We start from the raw sequence: 27,900 nt of genomic DNA on the forward strand, positions 1-27,900 counted from the left end.
CATTTCTGCCTCTGGACAAAGTCATCACTATTCAAACATTTTCCACATTGCTGTTTAGATGCTAACTGACATCACCAGCATTGTGACATACAGCCAAAATATCAGGATTAGATGCTATGTGCATGTAGAAATTATCTTTTAAATTATGCTAATATGTGCATTTAATAATTTTGCTTGCAAACAAGTTAATAAATGATACAAATAGGAAGATTCCATTTAAAATTCAGTAAGAAATAACTATTACATAAGAATTTGATGTCAAAACTAAAGTCAGAGTCATCCTCTCCACAGAGAGCTTGAAAACTGCAGATTGGAGGGAATAGCCAATTTAACAGTGAACTTTTATTGTGTTTTCCCAAACACAAACAATTGTTTTCTTCCCAGACAACTTAATGGTCTTTGCCCAAATGTCTCAGCTTTCAAAAGTATAAGACTAAGCATAGAAAGTGTTAGGTTAGCAGAGACTGGTGTCATTTTAGAACAAAGGAACACAGGAAACCAGGTGATAGGATGAATGTGCGTTCCCAGTTTGCAAAACAACTTTATTTTCTGTTTGGATTGACTGCTGTGTAGCAATAGTAATAACATTTTTAATGACATTAATGCTCATAGTACCTGATGTAATAAGATCACAGCACTTTCTATCTCCTTACTAGGTACTTTGATGAATAGCTTAGACCTGAGGCAACACCTGTTAACACCTGTTATAAGCTCTCCATTCACATAGCAGGTAATTAATATGCTCCATCTTTGTGAGAGCACCAAGGCATATTTTACCTAATGCTCATCTTAAAAAACCTTCCTAGCACACATAGTTTCTCAAGGACCTCATCCTAAACCTATGAAGAAGAACCAGTAGAAAGAACAAAAATCACCAGAACCACCCTCTGGCTCACAATTAAAATTTCACTCTGAAAGGGCACTGCAAGAAGATGTTGCAAAGAAGAGTTCAAAGACCTCTAAGTAAGCCAATTTAAGGTTAATTTGCTGCTGCACAAGTCTCCTCCTGATCAAAAATAATTAAAGGTGGGCTTCAAGCATGAGGTTTAATAACACTTCCGCATAATTTAATTAGCGTTAACAAGGATAATGGGATATTCGTCATATCAACAGACCTGTCAAACTGTGTTCAAATCCTATTAATTCCTGGCCTCACTTACTTCCTCTGGCCATAATTTGCACTGCATGAATACATGCTTTATATGCAAAAGACTGACTGATTTCAAAAGGATAGAGCCTTCCTTGAATTTTCTCTTTTCTAAGATCTGAGATGATATTCTCTCATCACCTAAATCTGCATTTTCATTCCGTATTAATCCCTCTAACTAACTGCTCCCTTCATCTCATCTGCTTTTTGGATTTGTAATTAAGTAATCACTAATAGTCTTCATTCATCTGCTTAGAAGACTTTTCAATGAATTGATAATGCAATACTTGTCAATTATTTTTAGCTGTCAACAACTACTTCATAAAGTATGTAGAATCTTAGTCACCCACTTTGACAGCACAGCATTAAACCCTGTTTCTTGTCTCATTTTCTTTCACAGCATAACTGTAACTTTCAAAGGAGGCAAGATATTGGATGTGGAATTCATTATCACCTGATAATTACAGGCTAATTGCATTCTTTATATGACTTGTCTCCTTATAATGGCATATAGGAAAATATTGATTGCAGTTTTCTTCAGCATGCAGAGAAAACAGTATGAAAAAGTTGTGAATTTCATCACCTAGTCATGGCACATAACAAGAAAAGCTTAGTATTGATACTAGCTCAATATACACATCTGGCTAATCTTTTTTAATCCTTTTTCAGTTTCATTTCCTAGCTAAAGAGCTCTGAGATATTAAGCTTCGGACATGAAAATTGTGAGAATTTCTCTGAGTAAAAAATAATGCATTTTCTGCTGACACTACATTTTATACGAAACCACAAAATAACAACAACAAAAAAAATCCAAATAAAACCAAAACAAAGCAACACAAATTCTCTAAAGAGTAAACATCTGAAAGGAACACGAAAATATGCATGCAATTTGAAAACCTTTTACCAAGCAGGGCAGTGAAGAGATTTTTAACCCAAATCCCATTCTAACATAAACTCTGGAAGAACTGGAAACATATAATCAAGTTATACCCCTGGTTAGGGTGCTGATTTTTTTTTGTTCAAGACTGCTCACTGGAGTAGATCAATCAGTGCCACTTCTCACCCTTTGACTCCCATCATGGACAAGTGTAGAGAATGAGGAAGAGACCATTTTTGACCAAAACAAAGCCAGAAAGGTACTCTTCCATGGCAAGTGAAATATGCTCCGGCTGCTGATGGACACTCAGGCCATGGACTTAGACTAAAGCCAGCCTGAGGCAAAAGACTGAAACTGATTCTGCATAAATTTCTGGTTCTCAGCCAATAACAATTTTTTGATGCAGCACCAGTGTACCCTACCTGCTGATCTAGACATCCTCTGACCCTCTCCTTAGACAATTAAACCCTAGCTGAGTAGCTAGTACTTATAAAAATGAGAAATGTATTAATGGATCTTTTTCGTTTTTAATTATTTATTTTCAATTGATCCCAAAATCAGAAGTGACACAAGAGGAGAAACAATGCACTTTTTTCTCTGTTGTTTACAGCATTAATGTCTATCAAAAGTGGCAATCTCACACTGCAGTAATCCCAGCAGATATACTAATATAAAGTTTCCACCTTAAGAGACAGACGAACCACAGGTTGCCTTTTGATCAGATTCAAATGGCAAACATACATCCAATTAGTATATTTAACAGAGATCTCAGAAGCAGGTTAAAGTGCAAAAAGAACATGAATGAAAATTTTCTTGACAATGATTTAATGTGCTTCATTTAGGAAAAAAATTATTGCAGTTAATCCTCCAAATATTTCTCATTATTATTTCTGCGTGCGTGTTGGCCATTCTGTCCTGTCCACATTGCAAGCAGGTTATTTCAAAGAAAAATTTATTCCAGGGAGCGGAGATATAAAGTACCTAACAGGACTGCAGTCTAAAAATATTTGACAGACCTAATATACATACTGAATAAAAGTATTGAAATCATGACCTGGCATTAGGAAGACTTTTGGGCCATTGTAAGCCATTCAGAGGAAAAGGGAAAAATAAGGAGTGTTTTTTGCTTACTCGTAGGAGCACAAGTGGGCTAATAGCATCATGACATGATTAGAAGAATAGTTACTACAGACATAAATCAGTATCTACTGCTGGATGGCTGCCCAGTGTTTGGAGAATTTTCTTAACAAGGGACACTACTGTTGTACTACTGTTTTGGTACAAACCACAGAAGATGTAAAAAACATTATTTAAAAACCCTGCAAGGGTTATAGGAGATTGATTTCTGTAACTTTTTTGATAAAAAAAATTAGCTTGCGAATTATGACAAATTGAGTTTTCTAGGCTAAATACTTCACTGATCTTCCTCCTTTTGTATATGGTATCTTTGATCCCTGTCAATGCCAATCTAATCATCTGGGACAGAGAAGGAAAATAATATATTCAACAATATCCCTGAAGAGGTAAAGAAAGCAACTGTTTCTTTCTTTTAAATTTTCTTTTTTATGGTAAATTGTCCCTTTGAAGTGATTCATTCACAACACAGCAATCCAGACCAGGTTGCTGTTTCAACATAGAGAACATTTAGACTGGAGTGTTTCCTTAACTTACCTGTAAAATCTATACATTTTAAGAGCCCTAAGTAAAGATAGAGAGGGTGACCTGGTTCAAGAGTTTTTCTTCTACTTTTCCTTCTGTAACAAAATTAAATTTCAAAATACAATCTCTGCTTGTCTTTTAGCTAATATTTGCTTGTCAGAGGGAATGTCATTTTTTAATATTTTTTCTCCTGCTCTTCAATTGTAATTATCTGGGCCCCAACTCTTGTGCTTTGAATTATAGTAATCAAAATACATTCAGCTAAAAAATGCTTAACAAATCATGGACATAGATAGCAGTAATTAAATGCTGCAATGTGTTTTTAATAATTGATTGCTCTACATATCTTGTCATTTGGGCCTGGTGTAACTTTGTAGCATTTCAACAGCATTAAATAAAGGATAAACAAAGACTCTCAAGGGAAATTGTTAATTGTACATAGCACAGGCAAGTGCTCAGGTGCTGTAAAAAAATATGCATACTATAACTCATTTCTAAGAACTTTTACATACAAATCCATATTTTCATTTATCAGACCTAAAAAATATTGTATATCTAGGTAGCTGCTGTCTGTCCCCTCTTCTCTGATATTCTTTGCTACCTTCTATTCTTACTAGTAATTTACTTGTTAAGCAAGGTCTTGATTCTATACTTGATCTTGCTCAGTTCCATCTCAGGACAGAACTCCATTATTGTTCATGTGTCTCTGCTTGGGCAAAGGTTTAGTGTCAGTGACAAAGTTTGTTTTGTAAACTCTCTGTGGCACTCCGTCTCTTTTAAGAGATCTATAACATGAGTGTAGAAGTTATTGTAGTATAAATATGTGAATCAAGGTAAAAGTACACTCCAATTTTTACCTTAAAAAAGGCTAAGATCAGTCACTTTCTATGTTTATTCACATTTTCATATGTGTTCTTGCCCATTGGCTGTATTTTTGTGACACTGAAAGTACAATATATGACAACTTTGACAAAGGACTAGCACTAGATTTTGGTTTTTGCTGCTGGATCTGAATAGTACTGCAACTACTACACAAAGAATTCCTCTGGAATAGTCAGTTCCTCTGAAACTGTTGAGAATGCATATGATACAAGCTGCTTTACAATAACTGGTATAATATGCTTCCCAGACCTAGGAAGCAATTTGTTTTGCCTAGTGGGTGTCTGAATGCCAAGCTCAGAATATATCAAAACCCATGTAGAATGGAAATAAGCACACTTTGGAGTGACTGTGTGAACTATTCTGCCAGTACAAATAGCTTTCTGGCCTCCCCTCAAGGCAAAGAATTGGGTCAAAAACATTAACTGTACTTTGTGATACACAGTACAAGATAGAATGAAACTTGGCTCTTGGTGAGAGCCTCACTTGGCTTTTCCTTTCATGCTTTTCTCATTTTGATGTATCTTCTCCCTTTTTAAGATCCCATTCTTTCTAACATTTTGTAAATAAAAGGTGCAAGTGCTTACACTTGACGTGTTTTTTACCTATGGTACAGGTCAAAGGTTGTAAACACTAGGTACAAAAAAATAGCCTGGGCATCTACCTTCTATTTAGGCATCTAATCCCAATTTATAACTTCAAAACTCTTAATGGACTTTTCCACAGCCTCCGAAGGCTGTTACAGCACTGCAGTTTTTACCAGATGCTTACATATATATTGCAGGAGGATAGCCCACAGGGAGAGTGTTCAGTACCCTAATCATCGTGCTCACTATCACCACCCACTTGTCTCTTCTAATATTTACAGTAGGAGAATCAAGGAGAAATTGATTCAGCTGCACTCCCTCCAACTCTCTGAAACACCCTATAAAGGAATCCTTTGTGTAGTCTCTGGCAAGGTCAGATATCTGCATTAAAACTCCTACTCAGAATGAGACTGCAAATCTTCTCCCACTTCTTTCCCTTTAATTCCTAGTATTTCTTCTTTTTGTGTGTGTTTCCTGCTTACCTCCAGAAAACAGATCAAATTTGTGAATGTTAAGCAAATCTCCAGAGCTCTAACCCTTAAAAAAAAGCTTAACCCTTGCAGTGTCTCCTCCAATCACTCAGTATTTGTTTCCCAGGTCAATGCTTTTGTCACATTTTTGGTGCCAGTCTGAGATGCCCAGCTCCTGATATAAAAGTAGAGGGAAGCAGAGGTGCCTGACTCCAAATCACAGATTTTATTGAAACCTGCTGATGGGGCACAATGGTGTTTTGGTGAGGAGTTTAGGTCAAATCTATCAGGCTGTACCTGCTATTACCTTCCCAACTGGCAGAATCCAGCTGGACCTCCCAGGAGTTGATTTTGTTCTTTCCCCAACATGCCTGTAAGCGAAAGTATACATTTCAGGTTTTTCATTATACAATCAGGAGGTTCCTAGGCTGAAAGTTGGTCCCTAGAAGCCATGAGGTGCTTGCAATACAGACGCAGACTACAATGCTAAGCCTCCTAACACATATACATCTGATTCCCATCATCCTCTTATTTGAGCTTCTTGTTTCTGGGCTATGTGGGGTTTTTCCCCTGTAACTGAGCAGGAAATTAACATGAATCCTTTACTTTTCAAGAGTTCTGCTTAACTCTTACTCATAGGAAATTACAGTTGCTTGGCTGTCAGGAAGTGCAAACCAGCAAAAACACTCTGAAGTCAGGAGGAAATTGTTGGTTTTCAGTGGCAGAGGAAGCAGCTTTTTTTTTTTCTCCTTCTATTACCAATAAGCATACAGGGAAAGGTAATTATGCATTTTGTGCCTAATGGTTTAGTGCTTTTTATTAAAGAATTTCCAGAAAGAAAAAGAATCCTTCTTCCATAACTCTAGGATGTTCTGCTCAGTGTTGAATTGGGATAGCCCACTTCATTTTCACTCTCTGGCCTAATATCATGTATTTTGCTAACCCTTCTTAATTGAAATTTACTACAGGCTAACAAAAGCAACAATTTATACTTCATGGTCGGCTTTTCTTTTTGGATTTTATCTTTCACACATCTTAAAAAACACTACTCTAAAATGATGCTTCTGATGCTAGAAAAAAATCTATAAACCCACAGTTTGGACTCAAATGTGGGTTATAGAGAACCTTTCTGTACAATCTGGTATAAATGGCAAATAAAATATCACAAATACTGTAGTATGTCATTTTACACAGACACTTCACCTGTGGGTGGTGAAGGCTCTCATCTGTTCTCTGCAGAAAAAGTAGATTAACACATTCCTTGGACAGACAGGGAGGCTTATATGAAGCAGTTGATAGATACAAGATTCCTCATTTTATTTATTTTAATATTACTGCACACAAAAGAACAGGTTGAGGACAAGTAACAGGGATAAAAAGAAAGTAAGACGAAAGCAGGTACTTGATCATAAAGCAAGGAGAAAGCTGTGGATGTGTGAGTTATTTGAGTAAGACTACAGTAAGACTACATATATATGTATATATGTATACATGTATACATGTATACATGTATACATGTATATGTGTATATATAAAGTAAAAAGTATAGAAGAAAAGTACAGACAGAGCAAATAAATAGTGCATTGAAAACCAAGAGGACCTGGGGTGGGGTGAATGTCCCAACTCACATATTTTGCTGCCACCCAGTAAATCCTCACTGAGGCAACAGATGAAAACAGTTGGTGTTCTCCATTCCCTGGTAATGAATTCTTCACCCCCTGCTCCTTAGGGATGGCATCCTACTGGCATAGAAGATGTAATTTTCACCAACAGAGGTAAATTGGCCCCTGCAGTTTGCCCTTTATATGCTTTATATGATTTACTTAGGTTTTATTAGCTAGAGTAACAGTTACTACAACTTGATAATGTTCATTGCCAAAACCAGAATGCCTCACAGCAGTGGAACTGTTGAAAGAGAGATCCACTATCACTTCATCTCTTCAGTTTACTTTCCTGTCAATATTTTGACCAGAGAGACTATTTCTCTAAAATTTAGGAAAGGGTTGATGAATTTAGCAATCTAATTGCAATAGGGTGTGAAGCATCAACAAAAGGAATGGTTTTTTTCTGTGACTTTTAGGCTGCAGGTAGCATTTTACCTTTCAAAAGACGGCCAGGAATTTATATTTTCCACAAAGCTAGCTTCTATTCCAGTCTGTACCACCCCAAACTTCACAGTTTTAATTGGCTTTCCATCTGCAGAATATAGACTTCTCTTCCTACCTGCCAAACTTAGACTGAACAACCTCCTTCATTAATATCAGCTGTCATTCAGGGTTACAGATGTCATTGATTAATTCTCCAATTAGTTTAATTATAAGGAGGCAAATAAGTGCAAAGCAACAAATGTATCAGAAATGTCTACACACAGTAAACATGCAATAAAATAAGAATATAAAGACTTCTGCAAATCAGTAAAAGCTGAGGAGGTGTAATTTTTTCACTTTTTTTTTCCTCAGACAGAAAGTACTAATAAAGTTGACACAGACCTTTGCAGCCACTTTAGAACAACTTTGGGAAAATACTTTAATCATTATTCAGTTCTGAAAAATCTCACCACAACAATACAAAGTGTATGATTTAAAATAAATTTTGAGTAAAGAGATATCATGAAGATGCTTAATTTTGGTGTGTTATCTATAACTTTTCTTTAAATTTCAAAAATTTCTATGTTCTTTAAAAGGTTATGATGTTCCTTTAGAAACACTGCAGGAAATAGAGAAACTGTGCTTTTCTCTATTTTGATGATAATTACAAACAGGAGGTAGTCACAGCTTAGAGACTTGTTGGTGTCTTACACTAGATTTTTTTAAAGTTTGATAGAGAAAGCAAAGCTATTATTCATGGTAAGAAAATGCCACCTAGGACAAATCTAAAATTCTTCCAATTATCTTAAGTAATTAGAACATCTCCAGTGAACTTCTCCTACTCAATCTAAACTGAAAAATTAGTGCAGAAACTGGTGGTGCTCAAAAAGGTGCAAAGAAACAGAGCTGATGATGCCCACTGATGACGAGTTCATACAGATGTGTTCTTGGCACTATCTTCTGAGAAAGAGAGCTCTACACATCCCCGTATGGCACAGCAATAGCTGCAGTGCCATATGTTTACATAGCTAAACACTCAACATATCATGTTTTTAAAGCAACACACTGAGCACATCATTGGGATTCAGCCTTTTGTAACTCATGCAGATCATAGTGCTCAGCAGCGAACACAGAATAACATTGTGTGAGCAGTGCCTTGTACAACATCTTGTATGGTACTTCTTGTAGCTTCAGTGAAAAGGATGTGAAAAACTATGACAGGAACCCTCAGACTCGCTGCAACCAGAGGTCATCTCAGCGGGTGATTTCACAGTGCTCATACTCACATCACAAAATGTGCAAAAAACACACTGCCACCTGAAACCCAGACAAGTAGCAGTGAATCTGCAGATCTGACTTACTTCCCGAGTCAAAACCAAATCCCTCAACAAGTAAGGCATCTCACCCCGGAGGCCATTTGCCACACGACAGCATCCCATGGAGGCCTCCTGCTGGCAGCGTCTTTGAGTCACCCTTCGGCTGGGACGCCTCGATCGCTCCGAAGCTGACAGCAGAGCTGAGTCAGGGGCTCTCGCAGTGACTTCAGATGTTTTGGCTCAAAATCTGCAAGTCATATTTCCATTGTCATTTGTGCTGTGTAGGACCCAGAATGCTCATCACTTCCAAGGACATGTCATAAAAGTTGCATAGGTCATCTGCCTACCAGTTAAGTACAAATATATGGATAAAATAATAATAATTTAAAAAGCTGCATTTAGAATCAGCGTAGACCCTGCAACAAATTATTTCATTGTGAAAGCAGGAAATTGTTTGAATGTAGTAGGTTTGCCTTTGAATGAGTAAATGGACCAGTGAATTAATCAAAGGGGGAATTGTCTGTCTTTTAAATGTATTGCCCATTTATGTCAAAGCTATGAATACCACAAGTAGAATGATTTATAGTGTATACAGAGGCAAAATATAAAATAAAATCTAGAAGAAATATGAGAACATTCAATGCAATTTATACTATTTTGTGTTGGCTTTGTATAGTCTTTTCATTCTCTAATTTTAAAACCAGAAGTATTTCTCATATGTATTTGAATTGCTAGTATATTTGTTTATTTGATTTCTACATTCTCAAGCAAAACATTCATATGTAATTATTTTACTGGAAAAAGTTGTTTAAAATAATATCTGATTCTCTTTACAAGCAGAGAGATAATTGTGTTAGGTTCAAACTAACTATGACAAGATAATATTTGATAAAAATGAAAATAATTTCCCTTGAAAAAATGTATACAAAGATGACAAGATTTTCCTGCTAAGATCTGTGAGCATTTTAGAAGGTAAAATCTTGAATGCAGTCTAAGACATCTGTTGACTCTCTAGATTTTGAATTTTAAAAAAGTATCCAAAAATGGGATTCAAGATATTTAACCACTGGAGTTAGGGATTCAATAGAATGTGCACTTGAACACATAAAAAATTCTGCTTTTAAGGTACCTTATTTGTGCTAAACAAAGTGTCCTTTTTAAATGCTTTTTCCATAAGTAAACTAATCTGCTTCTCTTAAAAATGATCAGGGAAGTGCTTGCTCTTTTCCTTTAAAATGTGGATGCTGGACATGCTGCTAGCCCTACCCCTCCTATATCCCAACCTGTTTAATACATCATTCTTCCACCTTAGCCAGCAAAGGATGAAGCATATCTTTGTGAGGAGTATCTTAACCTCCAAGCTGTAAACCAGATTTGTGGCAGATTTTTTTTTATTGCTGTATTTGGAATTGGATCAGTGTGTGGGAAGGAACTCAAAAATTTCTAGGTTGGTGAGAAAAAGGATATTACATATTAGCGATGAGTAGGGGTAAGGGCCATGACATGGAGATGAAGAGATGATTCTTGGACATTAAATTTCAGGGGCCTTTAGCAGGTCTAGGTCCCATATGTTGGTTGACAGTGATCTAAAGTGTAGTAAAGAAACACATGAAGCTGACAGAATAAGTAGCTGAATTTTGAGTCTAAATCTTCACCAAAAAAAGCAAAAATTTGTAAAAATTAAAGGCAAGAGCTTCTTGGACGTACACAGCCTCTTAAGGTTTAGTAATATTAATGATCTGTATCTGTTGCACAGTCATCCTTACAAACAAATACCACTTAAAATGAGAAGTCTGAAAAGTCAGTTAGGTTGTATTTGCATATGTACATACATACATGAATACATATGCACATATGAGAAATGTACACTGACAGAAATGTGCACATGTAAAACATGCCTTTTGAAAGTAAATAGAAAACTTGCCTCATGTACTGATAAGACAAATATAGAGAAGAGTTTTCTGCATGGCAATATCCCTGGTTTAGAAAAACTTTTTTTTAAATAAGGATTTAGGCAAACTGTAGGAAGGTTTGCCTCTTTTAAACTGTGTGTTTTAGCTCTGCAGTCGAACAAAATATGAGAACAACTCACTTGTCGAGAGAAATAGCCCTGATTACCCTTTCTAGACTTTATACACTGTGCTTTGATCCTAAATATAAGGGGACATTACTGACTGTAGTGTTATAGCACCCAAGGAAAGCTTCCTAAGTATTATGGCAGCAGTACAATTTGGCATCCATACCTAAAACACCCAGGGAAAAAAACCAACATAATTTAAAGTGGAAACAGTCCTGTACCATGTATAAATCCTTTCTCCCCATTCCCATATGCTCTCTGGAGGCACAGGAGAATTGCCTTGAATGAAAATGAAGCATAAAATAACTTGAGCTAATGAGGAAAGAGGTGGACAGAAGTCATAAAGAAAAATGAAATAATTTGAGTGCTAATATCCAGATTAGCTAGTAACTAAAATAATTCTAGTTATTTTAAAACAGTAGCAGAATAATAAAACCACAGTTTCCAATTGGCCTCCCATTATGTTTGTGCCACACAGTTTCCACAACTGAACAATCAGATCTTTGAAAAGATCATTATTTCTTTTTCCTCTTTGAATCTCTGCCATTTCAGAAGTGAAAACCACCCTCTGTTGCAGACATCTTTTCATTAAAAATCCTTTCTTGGGATTTTTTCCCTTCTGAGAAGCTGAGGCCTCAGAAACAAAATGTAAACAATGGTTATCTGCTGCTGTAGAATGCAACAGGTGGATTTTTGATTGGCCCATCTTGGATGTTTATAATTAATGGCCAATCAAGGCTGAGCTATCTCAGACAGAGTCCGAGACAGCTGGCTTTTGTTGTCATTCTTGTCTATTCTATTCTTAGCTAGCCTTCTGAGAGGAAACTTTTCCTTCTATTCTTTTTAGTATAGTTATAAGGTAATATATATCATAAAATAATAAATCAAGCCTTCTGAACATGGAGTCAACATTCTTGTCTCTTCCCTCACCTGAAGACCCCTGTGACCACTGTCACAACCCTCTATTCCAAACTCAGTTTGAGAGGAAAGGATAAAAAGTGAAACACCTGTCCATATGACTTTTCATATATCTTTAAACTATTTGCCATATTTCCTGAAAGTTTTCTGTGTCTTGCTCAATATTTTTTACCAGTGAACTACAAAACAAATGAACATATATAGAATCCTCTTAGCACAGTTCCTAAACAGCAAGGCCTGAGGGGTTATATAATAAATAATGACCAGGCAAAATCACTTTAAACTGGACTGACTAGAAAGAAGTTGAGCCATCGGCACCCATGGCTGTGCTGCCATTTAGAGAGCCCACAGTGGGCTGAAGAAATGGACTGAGAGGAGCTTACTCAAGTTCATCAACCAGAAACGCCAAGCCCAGCACATGGGGAGGCACCAGCCTGAGTTGGGAGCCAAAAAGCTGGAAAGAAGATTTCCAGAAAAGGGTCTGGTTTTCCTGGTGCACAAGCTGACCATGAGCCAGCAATCTGTCCTTGTGATGAGGAAGATTGCACTGCACTGGGGAGAGAGGTCTCAGCAAGCTGAGGGAGGGCATCCTTCCCCTTCTAATGGCACTGGTGAGGCCACATGCAAAGTACTGTGTCCAGTTCTGGTCTCCTTGCTGGAAGAGAGTCATGAAAATAGTCCAGCTAAAAGCTAATAAGATGTTTAAGGCACTGGAGCATGTCTCCTGCGAGAAAAGGCTGAAAGAGGTGGGTCTGTTCAGCCCAAAGAGGGGAAGGCTCAGGGGAATCATATTCAAGTGTGTAAGTAACTGATGGGAGTGGGATTAACAGGACAGAGTTGGATTCTTCTCAGTGGTACCCACTGGCAAGAGAAAATGGACACAAACTAAAACAGGAAAATACCATGAAGTGGACAAAGGAACACTAAACTCCTCTAGATGAAACTTAAATCTCCATGAAGTCAGATCCAAGCTGAAGTATGATCCTATTTCAACTTTAATGGGAAGATAGTGTGTTACATGCCACTAGAGGAAGCAATCACAGTGTTCTTTTCTGGCCAGACTGTTTCTGATGGGCTTCTACTCAGTGAGGAACAAACATCTCACTTCAATCAATAAAAAATAGCCCTCTGCCTCTCCTCCCACATCATGAATCCACAAAGGAAATTCACTGAATATAATTAAAAGATGTAAATTAAAAATAGCTTTTATGGCTCATTAAAAATCACTTATATTAACATCTAAGCCTGAATGTGGCCAAATATTCTCCAATTTCCAAGCTGTTTAAAACTCTGCTTGTTCTCAGCTTCCTTATTTGCAATGTTTTAATGATGTGGAGCAAGATCAGAAGAAATATGAGCATCAGATTTCTGCTACTTCACCTCCAAATCTTGGTGGATCTTGCTTTCCTGCCAGTTGTCTGAGAACCACATCTACACCAATTGTCAGAGTTGGCTGCTCCACAGAGCCAAAACATGCCACTGAGATGCATTTCCTTCCATCTCTCATTTAGAGGCTGGGGTACTCCTACACTATACTGCTGCAACAAAGGACACTGAAACTTTCTCTGGTTTTAGAGTTCTTTGGAGGACTCTGTGAATTGGAGGTCAGTTACTGATATACTTCTAGGCTGATATTTTTCTTTTACTTGTTGTTTGTGTCAATATGCTCGAATAAATACAGGGCCAAAAACTCAAATGCTTCTGGTCAGAAGACCAACAGTTCTGAAGTCATACTTTATTATACCAATGTAGATGCTGAATTCAGTGAAGTTACCTCATATTTATATCATTATAAGACCAGGATTCACTCTATTATTTATTTTTTAAAAAAATCATACGGATGTTCCCATATGTGATAAAAAGCAGTTTTTCCTGCTGGGTTAAAAAAGAAAAAACACCTCAATGCAATATACTAGGTAATAAAACTTTTTCAGTCAATTAATTCTATTAAAAAAATAAAATATTTTTAAATTGAGAAAGGCATAGAATATTGCAAGGATATATTTTATAAATGTAATCTCTATCTTGTAAAAATTGACAATGTTAAAGTGCTGTGTCGGCCGTTTTGTCAAGGTATTAATGACCTCCTTGAATGATCACTTTCAGCTTTGCCACCAGCCTTTAAGAACACTGAGTCATTAATAACTTGGAAGTACCATGTTATTAGGATATTATACTGGTTTAAACAACACACAGAGGCACTAAACAAAAATAAATGTCACACTTGAAGATGATATTCCTCCAATGAGAAACCAATAAGCAGTTTTGAGCATTTTGCATTTCTATCTTGGCAATGGTCAAGTTTCAACCTGAAAATAAGCCAGGAATAATTTGTCGTGGATGAATGGATGGATGCCTGTTCTATATTATATCTCAGTTTATGCCAGGCAGTGAGACGCAGGATAGGGGACTCATAGTATTGTCCTTATGGGAGGGCCATGAGGCTCAGCCTGAGTTGGGAGCACTGAAAAAGACCACAGAATGGGATAACAGAGCAGAGAGCCTCAGAGACAGGCTCCAAGGTTAGACATGAAGGTGCATCAGATATCTTCACACCTTCGTAGATGTGGGCTCAGGAGGTTAACTGTATTCCCATACACAGATTCTTTTTCATGTCTGTTATCTGCCACTAACATAAACAGAAATGAGGTTCATTGTGACCCCAGAAAATACTGTGTGGAAGCTCAAGCCTAAAACTGTAAATCCAAACCTGCCTCCAGAACTCCTTTCCCATCATTATGACTTATGATACAGGACAACTTGCCTCTTCTCTTATGAAAATTATCCCTTCTTTGCACAGAACATCAAAAATTTTGTTAAAAACACTGTCCAAACTTCAACACCAGTATTATATAGGAACAAAATTTAAGGTATTTTAAAAATAGCATCCTTATGTGTTATTTTTATCTTTTATTCTGCCAAATTTATTCCACATCAGGTTATCTGATGGAACTTGAACTGATTAGCAGCAAGTGGTGTTAAAATTGTGGCTAGGAAAAAGAACCACAAAAAAAGGGTTTTATGAGAACACGAATTGAAATACGACTCCAGCATACTTAACTGCAAGTGCAGGTATTTACTCTCGTTTTCTGAACTAAGTATTCAAGTAGGAAATGGTAACAGACTAAGAATTGATATTTATATGAATCTAAAACTGTGTGACATATTAGTTTTGAGTAAGATAAATTATATAATTGTTGAGAGATAGCATTTAAAATTAAGGACCAGAAGTGATTCTTTTTCTTAATTGAAAATATGCTATGAAGCTTATTACAACCAAATGGTACACTAGGATTAACTGATGCAAATAATCAACAATTGGATAGAAGATAAGTGGTATAGGAAAAATATAAATTTAATTGTGGCCTGCTCTCATTAAATTAGTTGATAATCAACAAACTTTTTTTATACATTCATATTGCATAAAATATTTCAATTTTCTCTCACTGGGAGAGGGTGTCCCGTGCCTATTACCTAAATTTTCTCATTAGCTCCAAAAACTTATAACTGATGAAATAAAATTTTTGTGGTTTTTAGTTAGAATAGTCATTTTCCTATTTCATCTCTCATGAAAGATTTTTAAATTGTTTTTTGATTCTGCACGTACTGTGATGTGCTCCACAGGTCAGACCTTACAATGACACATTCACCCTGAGGCAAGGCAGAAGATCATTGGCAAAAGAGGAGCTGAAACCATGTTTATTAACCTCCAAGATGTCTATTACTACTAGGGTAACACAGGGCATGTCAGTCTGTCCATGAATAAAGACATAAATACATGAAAAGGACACAGTCCCAAGGAGCATCAAGGGAAATATAGGTTGGATATTAGGAAAAGGATTTTCACAGAAAGAGTGATAAAGTACTGGACTGGTCTGTCTGGGGAGGTGGTGGAGTCACCATCCCTGGATATGTTTAAAAAACACTGGAGGTTTTCTTACATGGCACACTCGGTGCCATGGTTAATTGAGGTGTTGAGGCATGGGTTGGACTCGATGATCTTTAAGGTCTCCTCCAAACTAGTGCATTCTGTGAATTCTATGAAAAAATTTGCCCTCGAGAGGTCTTCCCAGTGCTTTGTTCTGACATGTGCTGACACTGTTCTACCATAAGAGCAACATGTGCTCCTTCTAGAGCCCTGAGGAGGAGAAACATCCCCTTGCATTATGGGTTACCTTTGTACTGCTGTGAGCTGTGAATGAACCTTACCACTGATATAAATATTACTAAAATATTAACATTATATCATATATATATTCATATTAATATATTTATATTTAACAAAATATTAATATATTAATATTATATATGTTAAGATATCACTTTCAATCTAAAGTCTGTGATGCTTTAAGTGAGCATTATCAGATAACAATATAAAGTTCCTGGTCCAGGAGTATTAAAAGAGGATGGAAAACCCTGTAGAAATAACCATCATAGGAAAAAACCACCTTAGTTCTTTTGAGAAGAGTTGAACTGTCAAACTCAAATGGCCATTGAAAATATCCAAATAAATATCAAGGATATATAAGATCTTTAGTCCTACTCAATCAATATCTTGCAATTATGAGTTTTAGTCTAACTGGCTAGGCTGTCTAGATGCTGGTTATGATTTATTTTGCTTACATTCAGTTACTTCGATTTTCCCTCTGTTTTCCCTTGCTTGTGTCCAATAAACCTTGTTTTATTTAATCTAATTGAAATTGGTGTCTTTTAATAAAGAACATCCTTTGGCAGGAGGTTACTGGGAGAGGAATGTGGTTTTGGCACTGAGGGAGAGACTGGTGGGTGCTGGGGCAAGGCAGCCAGCTGTGCCAACAGGGAGCTGCCAGGATTGTGCTGTGAGGGAAAGGAAAATCACAAAAATCAGGGAGGAAAGAAAGACCCAGAGTTGTGGAGTTCTTTGTCCATAAACTGATGGACTGAATAATTCAGAACCTGGATGAATTCGGTTCATGGACAGGACTGAATTTTGCCCCAGCTGCAAGCAGATCTGGCACAAAACACAAACAGAGGGAACACACCTTTGATATCACATTAATAAAAACCCCAAAACAAACAAACAAATAACCCACCAAATGTTCTCACTATCTCTGACTATTTATCACACATTAAATGTTGCAATGATTCACATACTGCTGCTGCTATTTCTCAGGGCTGCTGGAAACTATATCTAAGTAATAAATCAGTGCAGCTTTGCTGGAAAGGAACCATAAGCCTTGATTACAAGCATTAAGACCACAATTTCATGGAACAAGGGGTTTGAAAGTGTTTTGGCTAAACACTGATTTTGCATCCTAATTCCTTTTCTCTCATTTTGTTCCTCTGTTCTGGAGTGGCTGTGTAATCACCATGATTTTCACTGTAGAACCTTGCAAAAACAGGAGTCCTTGTTCCAGATTTAAGCTTTGGTGTGCTTCAGTGAGTAAATGAGGCCCTGACCATATTAATTACATTCATTGGGAAGCTCAACATGCTACCAATGTCTCTGTAATTATTCAGTATGCTGAGTGTTATCACAGCAGCCATGTGGATCCATTATCATTTTGCTCCTCTAAATGCTGCTGATCTAACCATTAGCATGGATGCAACTCATGCTCCCAAGGAATAAGAGAAATAATAGAGTTTAATTCCTCATTTCTTTTTCAATTTTTCATGCTCTGTATCCATAGGCTGTTTCTCTCATAACCGTTTACTGGCTTGTGAATGAATCTCCATGCCTAAGTTAATTCCTATGGTTTATACATGACTTGTATAAAAAGTTAAACCCACATATAGAAGAAAAAGACAATCAAATTACCTTACAAATATTATTTGTCTGCAAAAAGACCTCTTCCATTTGGGAATATTTGCAAAGGAAAATTAATATTTTGTGGTTTGTAAAGGTTTTACAGACAGGCAAAGGTACAACCCCAAAGGAGAAAGACTGGGAAAATGGAGGTCATACAGAGGTATTTAAACTATAGACTGATAGCTTATCAGTTCTTCCTTTTATTTATTCCTCATTCACAATGTCCAATTGATCCCTGAATCACATTATATAAGCTCAGTTACTGCCAGCTGCCATGACTGACTTTTCTCTAGCCAGGTGACTACTGAATAGCAAAAAATTAATAACGCTTTACATGTATGGTCATCCCTATTAGCACTGCTAGAGGAGTACCAAAAATGTCCAACATCCCAGAAACATTCAAGCAAACACAAAACTCTACACATCTAAATATTTTGGGAAAGGGAATAGTAATAAAACATGAAAACTGAAGTGATAAATGCGCTCACAAACACTGCTTCACAGTTTTCAGGACATTCTGTTCAGATCCATTTGCTTTACAACACATCGCTGTGCAGCTACATTTTTAATGATGTTGAGTTTATGTTTGAATATTCTGCGTAAAAAAATATTTCAATTTATCTTATTAGCTATTCTAACAACTAATTTGAAATTAATCTCACAAAGCCATAGTATTGTGGAAGCACCAAAGACAGAAATCCAAAAACACAGTCCTTAAAGGTTTGCCAAAATACCTCTTTTGTCACTTGCTGTCCAAGTACAGCTTGAACATATATTGAATCAGAACTAAGAATTGCTGAGCATCAGCCTTTCCATTTGATTAAAGATTCTGCAGTGTGAGGGCCAAAATTTCTGCTGGTGCAAACAGCTGTAAAATGGATTTGGTGATTACTGTCAGACTTATCTAAATTATCAATTTCCAACAGGTAAAATATAAAAAATGCATAAAAATTTTTAAAAAATGCCTGTTACATAAAACTGCACACATAAGTGAAACTGAAAATTCTGGTTCTAAACTGGGCGATCCAGTGAGGTTTTATATATAGTATATTCCAGGGGAAAAAGGGGGAGAAGAAAGTCAGAAAGAGTATATTTACAGCATAATGCATCTTCTATCTGTACATTTATTTTCTTACTTTGTTGAAATTAAAGTTGAAATTGAAATTCTCCATTCTCAAGGCATTGAAGGAAAAAATCCTTCCTAAAAAACCTTCCTAAAGAGAGCAAGTATTGTAAACCGGAAAATTATACTGAATTAAGATTACTCATTGCTGCTGTTAAAGGAATTATTAACACATATCAACTAATGAAAATAGGAAATACCATTCTTGGCTAAGAATTTGCTATTTAACAGCATTTACATTCAAAAGAGGGAGTAGTTCTGGAACTAGCACTCAATTTACTGTAGTAATACAACTCTTAAATAGCCTCACTGCAGAAATCTTTTTTTTTTGCTTTTATTTTTTTGAGAGATGCCAAAAATAAACCTCAGTAGGAAATGCATTCTTTTTATCTCTTCTACCATTTTGTCTTCTGATCTCTTATTTTTTACATACTTCTTTGATGAACCTCAGCTTGGGCAGTGCACAATGTAGATCTATTTCTGATAGGACCATGAAGACAAAGTTCCAATTTGAATTAAAGTTCAACCAAGCCTCCTGCCTAGAATACGTGATAGTTAAAACCACTGTTTTTTGTTTCCTATTTGGGAAGCATGCTGAGTTTTAAGGACACAGGTCTTTTCATGTTTATCCAGAATTTGCACAGCCTGTTATCCCACCAGGCAAATTACATTTGGCTAATCAAGAGCTGAAAATTCCGGAGTTGAGTGTGACAAGGAATATGAAGGGCTTTACGAGTCAATCAGTAGAAAACTGAGAAAGACTCAAAACATGGGCTTATTGCTAAAAGGAGCTGGTGCCTGTGTCCAGGAACATATGCCTGGTGGAGGCAGGGAATAAAGAAGCTGGCCCCAGGTGTCGTTCAGTGGTGTCCAGTCACAGGACAAGAGGCAGTGACCACAAACTGAAGAGCAGGAAAATTTATTTAAGGATTAGGAGACATTTTTTTCACTCTGAGGGTGGTTAAGAACTTGAACAAATTTCTCAGCAAGGTTGTGAAGTCTCTGTTCTTGAAGAAATTCAAACAGAGGCAGAAAACAATCTTGAGCAACCTGATCTACATGATCCTGTTTTGAGCATCACACTGGATTATCTCTGGTCTCAGCTGTTGTGTGATTCTGTGAGTGTTGCTCCCCTGCTCAGGCATGAGGTCATTGAGGTCTTTGGAGAGATTAACTATGTAGGTCAAGCAAAACTATTTAGTTTCATTAAATCCCACCTTTGCTAACTGTCTTTTATCCCAGGCACAGTTGGACTCTGGAAACATGGTTGAAATCTTAGAGAGACAGACAGTAATATTCTCCCTACAACTTGCAAAATAAGGAATTCCCAGCTGCTCATATCTCCAAAGCAACATAACATAATTGAACAGAAGCTGGTTGAAGTTGCTAGGAGTCAATGATGTTCCTCTGGTGACAAGTACTGCAGAGAAGTTGAAAATCTAGCTGAAACCAAAAGGGGCAAAAAAGGTACCTATACCTCTGTGCAATATCTTAAAAACAGGTGCTGCAAGTAATAATCCTTATTTTAGAGAGAAAGAAGATATATGATCTAACAGGAACTTTTCATCTCAAGCCCCTTGATTCTTGGATAGGTAATGTATTATTCATCTTAGGCAGAGAATAGTCAAGGATAGACAAGCAAAAGAATGTGGAAAACTATGCATTTTCCTTAAAAGCTGTCTTTAAGCTGTTCTAAAAGGAAAATAAATAATTATCTTAAAAGATATTTCTGAATTAAGCTTATATGACACTTTTGCCTCAGGCTGTATGTGATAGCAGCTAAATTGCCTCCTTTCTCGTTTAAGTGGTACAAAAGTAAGAGCAGTAAAAATTATTCAATACAAAAGTAGTAGAAGAAGAGATTTTAATATGCTTCGGCACACTTCATGCCCAATTTCTATAGATGTGCAAGTGGTCTTGAACTGATGAGAGGGAACATGACTGCTACATTAATCATTTGAAGACATACACTAAAATGCTTCTTTCCCCTTCAGCTTTCTGAGGAGTTTGAATTTTGCAAATAGAATGGAAAGCAGAACTGTAGCAAGCAAACTACAAGGAATATTTTAATTAAATTAATATTTTAAAAAATATTCCCACACTAACAACTTTTCCTTTACATTCTCCCTATTTTTCTTACACTTTCAAAGATGTGTTTTAAAAGGTATTTATAATTTTGGTAGTCAAGCTTCTTTGGTTTCAATGCCCTCTTGTCTGTCACTAAAATTTACAGTCTCAATGATACTTTCTGCAGTCAGATTACAGAGATCATTCAGTTTCTTTGTTTCCCCAAAGTCAACAAAGAAATGAGGAAATAAGGTTAAAGACTGTGCTTCCTTCTCATCATTCCATTCTGTTTTTCATCCAGGTAAATGTAAACTTAAACCAGCTATCTGTTCATTGCATCAATTCTGGCAGGTCAGGCAGTGAGGCAGATGCTTTTGTGTATTTATACATTGCTTACATTACATGTATTTATACATTGCTTTCACCGGTAGGAATGCAAGGGAAATGTTGAAGAATTTTACACCAGAATCGTCTTCATATGTTCTTGACACATCTGTGCTGTTCCACCTGGAGACCAGAATTCTGATCTACTGGCCTGGTTGCCCTCCTGCTGTAGATGATGTGTCTCATGGTATCTCACCTGTATGAGACTGTCTTCCTGTCACACTACCCTCACACTATGGAGCTTTGCTACTTCCAATAGAATCCTTCTTGATTCACAAGGGACTCTGTAAGAGCTTAATTTTAAATTTCATCTAAAACTTAAGTAATAAACAAAGAAAATAAATGTAATTTTCTTAAGGAGGTCTTACCCCAGTTTCCAAGGAAAGAGACTTGAGGTTTCCTTATTGAAGCCTTACAGAACTGAGAAAAAAAAAAAAATTCCCTGTTCTCAGACACTGCCCCAGGACCATCGCAGCAGAGGGTGGCCACATCCCAGCTGTGCCCTGCTACCTCCTGCACCTGCACTGGCTCTTCCCCTTGGCTGCAGCAATGGCAGCCAAGACAACCTGCCTCTCCCTTGATTTCGGGCTGTCATCACTGCTCAGCATCAGCCAAACCTTTAAAGCTAAGAACAGACTGAAAAAAATGAGAGGGTGGTTTTTGTACTCCCTTCTGTGGAAAAAAAAGTGGCGATGTGGAAGTAATGTAAAGGCATGCATGAAAGAAAGCTGTAAAAGAGGTAGGTAGACAGGGAGCCATAGTTTAGGGAAGACAAAAATATCAGAAGCTTTGAGAGACAAAGAGAGAAAAAGAGCTAAAGAAAGACGAGGAAGAGAAACATAAAAGTTTTCAGTTCTGTTAACCTGAAGACAAGCTTTTCTGTCAAAACATTTCACATCTTGCCAGGGAAGTCTGAAGTTCCAAAGATCTTAAAGAGTTGCTCAAACATGGGCGAGTTTGATCTCCTGGTGTTATTAGTAAGGAATCCTCAGCTGCAGCCATGGACTTGGAACTCTTAAAGTTCAGGTAAAGTATTCAAAGAACTACCACAGCTTTTAACGTTAAATGACATTCTCAGTCCAGAGCCTTGACCCAAAAAAAAAATTAATTTACCTCAGAAGAATAGATTTGGATTTATACTTCTAATCCTAGTATCCATATCTGGATTTAATCTGGAAGAGATTTATAGTCATTCCTCTCTTTTCCTAGTATTCTTTCAAGGCTGTAATGTTCAGATAAAAATAGAAATGCTCTTTTTGGAGCAAACCCAAACTCTTCTGTAGAGAGTTTATCACAGGGACAAATGTGCTTTCAATGGTCTTCTTCCAGTTCATAAATGGTGTTGCTTGGATTTTTATTTAAGTATTTGCAAAAAAACCCTCCAAAATCAACCTGTAGGTATTCCATTTTCTCTTCCATCCATGTACAAAGTAATTTAATTCTGTTTTTTGCTTTGCTAGTTCCTCCCTTGGGGGAAAAAAATAGTTTCAGAGTTCAACTTGAACTGAAACCAAACAAAAGAAAAAGAACAGGATTTCTAATGGTGGACCCCCAGAAAAAACCTAGAAACAAACTAAACAAAACCCACAAAACTAAGAAAATTTGTCATTTTCCCAGCTCTGCCTTTATCCTGTTCTCAAAAAAGGTACGCCATTGTATCTACGTTTTGCTTCTGAATGTTACAGTTTCAGCAACAGCTTTCATTCCCAAGCAAATTCCCCACTGGATTGATAGCATGATTTCTCAGCTAGGGATATCATCCAGTGATTGCAAAGTCCTGCTATTTACAATATCATTAACAAGAGGAATTACATGAATCAACACCATTACAATGAACTTTGTGAGCTGAGCTCCAGAGGGCTTTTTTTGCAGAAACTGGATTTCCAGCAAACCATATACTGTATCCCTAATATAAATCAAGCAATGTAAAAATAAAAACAATATAGAAATGTCTGGATGTTTTAAGTTTAATAGAACCACATTAAAATGCATTGAATAGAGCAATTCATTCTAAAAAGGCAGTGATACATGGAATCAGGTTTTCTCAATTACATTCATTTTTGTGGAAAACGTTAGTAATTTGCCGTTTGCATGGTGGTTTTATTACTATGTCAAGAAACCATCATCAGCTTATCACTGTAGGAAGAGCTAACATTTGGCTGTGTGATTGCAGTAACACTGGGAGATGTCAAAGATGTACCAACATAATGCTACCACTTACTAGTGTCCAGCTCAAACATTCATGGTGTGACTGCAATTTCCTTCATCTTGTATTTCTTGAAATTACAAGTGTAAAAACCACAAAGAAAATCAAATGAGAAGGAACAATAGCTGTGAAAATCTGCTAGTTGATTCAGCTGTCCTTTACCAGCAGATAATAAAAATGTAAAAATTCTTAGTGTAAGTGCTGTATGAATCAGCTACAGAACTAAGAAAAGAGCAAAAATATCAAAAAAGCCACAACCAAAATAACCAAAACTCTCTTTTTGTAAGAGGAGATCTTTCTTGGCTGGTTTTTGTAACACCTAATGCCCTGGAGGAGATACATTAATTATTATTTTTGCCAATACCGGTTGGGACATTGTTTATGGACTGCACTGGCAGTGCTCAAGCATTTGAAATACTTAGTATATTTTACTATAAAAATTTCACATTTCTTCAGGCATTTCTGTGCTACGTATCTACAATGTAATCTCCTTGACTCACTCTTTTCTCAACACCTTTAATTTAATTTAGTGTTTGCATATCACCTGAGATGCAGCAATGATGGAGTTCAGCAATGAGTCCGTGCACAACCATGACACAGCAGGACCAGTTTTCAGTTTAAAAAACATAGAGATGGCATTACCCTGACAGGAGAAATTGGATTTATTTTCTCTTCTCTACTTTAAATCTACACTCAGCTGCATACTGGAATGATGGGGTGAGGATTTCCATGACAAACACAGCTTAGCAGGTGATCATGGCAACGTATTTCTGACTGCAGTCCCAGGAGCAGCTGTCTGCTGTTTGAAATCATGCACCACAAACAATCATTGTTTGTCTTGTCTCCCATCAAGCATGTCTGGCACATTTCTGTAATTTGACTCTGTAATTTCTGTTCAAAACACTCTTCCTATACACAGTGCTTAAATTAATTCTGCAGACAGGTTGATACTTTATGTGGCTTGGATTTTTATTGGGTGTTCACTCTCATGTCCATTTTTCAATGGCTCCTATTAATTTTGCATTTGTTGTGAAGTCATGATTCCTTTTAACTCACTTTATGGTGCTATCATTTTGTGAATGTATTTTCTCCAATTCATGTAGTTGCTGTTTCCTTTGTTTCCTCATGCTTAATATTCTAAGGGCAGATATCACCAGAGGTGCAATCTGTGCCAGTCAAGCACTAGAGTGAGGACATTGATAGATGTCAGTCATTTAAACTGATGAACACAATGGAGCAGATTCTCAAAGAAAGGAAGACAAGATTGAGCCAACAGTGGTAGTCTTTTGAAAATATTTCAGTGATGAAAGATAAGTTGGGAAATATAAAAAATACCTCTTTGAGTGTTTAATTTAAGCTCATTTTTTACATACATATATATTTGCATCTATTTATATGTGTGTTTACATATATATATAGATAGATATAATTTAAGAGAAAGGAGAGAAAAAGGGCAATATTCCTGGATTATAATAAAATGTTTATATTTTTACATAAAATAGGTATAATAAAAATACCTCATAAGTCTGAACGGTTTAGACTTTGCTGCTGAAATGCCAGTAGGCTTAAAAAAGCAATATTAACACATGTAATAGATTTCATGCTGTGCTCTGGTACACCAGGGAGAGCTACCTATAGCTATTACTGGTTGAAAGGAAGATAAAGATTCCTATTTTCTAAATAGGAATCCCTGCCTTCAGTGAAGTAGGATTCCCAGCTTCACTTGAAAAGAAAGTGTCAAATTCTGCCAGATATAGGGAGAGGTGATTTCAATGGGAATTGCTCAGATTTGAGAGAGGAAGGATTAGAATTTGACCCCATCTTACTCAAAAGATTCGATTTTAAAGTAACTGCTGGAGACAAATTGATAATTCAGCAACAGTTTTATCAACACCATGTAGCCTGCTTTTGAGCCAATGCTTTCTCTTTTATCAGTTTTACCCTATGATTTGCTTTGCATTACCTATCTGTCCTTAAGAATTGGATTGCTTCTTAGGCCAGTAAAATCTGACTTTTCAAATATCAAAGGTTTAAAATTTCCAAAGGTTAATGATCATTTTCTGAATCACTGTCTAAATATCAAATAAAGTTTCTTGAAGTCAGCTGTGACAAATATTATTCCCTTCTTTTATAGAAGAAGCACTTGGAAAGACGAAAGTTCTTGACAAGAATATCTTGGAGAAGGAAAAAATTTATCAAAGAACAAGAATAAAGTTGTCAACATAAGGGGAGATATTTCAATTACGGACATTGCATGACAAGAAAATACAGTCCATAAAGGGGCAGGCAGCATTAGACAAGGTTCAAGGCATCTCCTATAATATTAAATGTTTGGTTTATATGTAATGCAGTTGCAGAAATCCTTCAAGGAGGTGCAAAGATTGTTTTCAGGTTGTAAGGCCTATAGCACTAAGTTCTAGAAATTAAATGCCTGTACAATTTACTTCTTGGCATGTCTTTTGCAGTCAATTCCCAGTCCCTACAGGAAACCAGGAGTTTTGATTTTCCAGAGTTACAGATTGCCTTAAAACCTGTGTTGGTTTGGGAGGATTCAGAAAATTAGTTATTTCACTAGCTACAGAGTGCCTCTGTTTTATGGCTTCTTCCCAGACTCCCTTCTTTCTGACAAAAGCATTATAAGCAGAATTTGAAGGGACGCAGATAATGAGTAGCTCTCATCTATGAGAAGAGGTCTGGTCTGGAAGAAAAGCAGAGAGCCATGGCTAGATCTGTGGGCAGATCAATCAGGCCAAGGCTTACATAAACCAGCCCCAGGAAATCAATCTTTTGGGGCCTATCACCATTTGGTGTTATTTAAAGCAGAGCTGGCTTATCAAAAAGGCTTAATTGTAATGATAAATGAAATTAGCAGTAGATGAATCAATACAAACCCTACTCTGTATTCTGGGCAAAAGTGTCTTTTATTAGTTTGGGGGGTATAGAAGGAAGCAGTTTTCAACCTGTAATTATTGTGATAGTTCTTGTTTACTGTTTTCATTTCTCAACTTTTTTACTCAAACCCATTTTATAGCCCTATAAAGTTTGATAAAACTGTATTCACTGCTTTATCTAAATATTGATCAGCATGTTTACAGGGAAATTACTATGCCTTCTGCTTGAACAGCAAGAAGTAATAAATTAAGCATTAAAAACAAAAACTTCACATGCTGAGAGTCCTATTTTATTTTGCAGTCTATAATCCATTGCTTTGCTACAATTAATTTCCCTAAATGTGCCCAGTATTTTTCTCATTTATTTACAGCTCTACTAGGCCTGATTGAAGTTATATATATTCTAGTGGATAATCAAACTAACACTAGCAATTACTATAGATTAATCTGATTAGAAACGGAGGTGAGGAGAGCTCCACCTAGTTAAGTGAAATTCAAGTCCGATAGAACTCAGAGAAAATGGTCTTGACATTTTAAATCTAGTAACTAATGTCAGGACTGACTTCATTTTATCAATTTCTGTTAGTCTGTATCCAACAGCTTTTTTCTTAAATTCTTGTTCATATCTGTGGTTCTTTTGGGAAGGCATCACTCATCCACCAAAAAAAAAATTAGTACTGTTGATCTGGAGATGTTTTCCTTTTTCTTTCACAATGAAGTATGAATAAGAAGATGTATTCAGAATGACTGAAATACGGTACTGCATCAGTCATTTTCATCAAGCACATGATTTTATTTTGCTACAATTTGCCTTTGTCTGGACAAGCTTCTTTCAAGAACCTAAGGGATCTGACTCTTTAATCAAAACAAACAAATTTCAAAAATATTTTCTTCTCTTGGAGCAGTGCTTTTCAACCTTGGTTTTATTAGAAACTCAAAAGAAGAAATGAGGGAATTATCCATCTGCAATATTACTGCAGCACGTAGAAGTCCCTGGAGATTTCAGTGTGTAGGCTGGAGTAACCATTTTCTCATTACCTTTGTAGATCTTTTAATTCTGAACTTTTAGTGTAAATGCACGCTACTGCTAAGGGCACTGCTTTATTAAATAGTTCAGTGATGCAATCTAAGCTCTCACACAATCCAGGGCTGACTGCATGAAGAACATGGTAAGATCTCCTCTGCACAAATACTGGACATTTTAAATGCTTATGGTTGTTGACTATTTAAAGCAATAAACTGGCATTATCTATAAGCGCCATGCATAATAGACAAAAAGAAGCTTTCTGGAAGATTTTTGTCCAAGTTTTCTTTAAATATTAAAATTTTCAAAATCTGCTTAGGGACCCTGGTGGAAACTATTTTACTAACCTGACTGTAAATTGTTTAAATTTAGACTTTGACTACTCTTTTAGGTATATTGT

General features: G+C 36.5%; 1 long non-coding RNA gene across 1 annotated transcript in view; it reads right to left on the minus strand.

The window, feature by feature from the left end:
- Positions 1-9,116: 9,116 nt before the first annotated feature.
- Positions 9,117-27,900, minus strand: part of LOC141728926 (uncharacterized) — a 62,916-nt gene continuing 44,132 nt past the window's right edge. Inside the window, exon 3 of the long non-coding RNA XR_012580180.1 lies at positions 9,117-9,269. This is a non-coding gene — a long non-coding RNA (uncharacterized LOC141728926). The remainder of the gene's footprint in view (positions 9,270-27,900) is intronic.

Source organism: Zonotrichia albicollis, chromosome 4 (genome assembly GCF_047830755.1).
Source record: "Zonotrichia albicollis isolate bZonAlb1 chromosome 4, bZonAlb1.hap1, whole genome shotgun sequence".
Classification (NCBI taxonomy): Eukaryota; Metazoa; Chordata; class Aves; order Passeriformes; family Passerellidae; genus Zonotrichia; species Zonotrichia albicollis.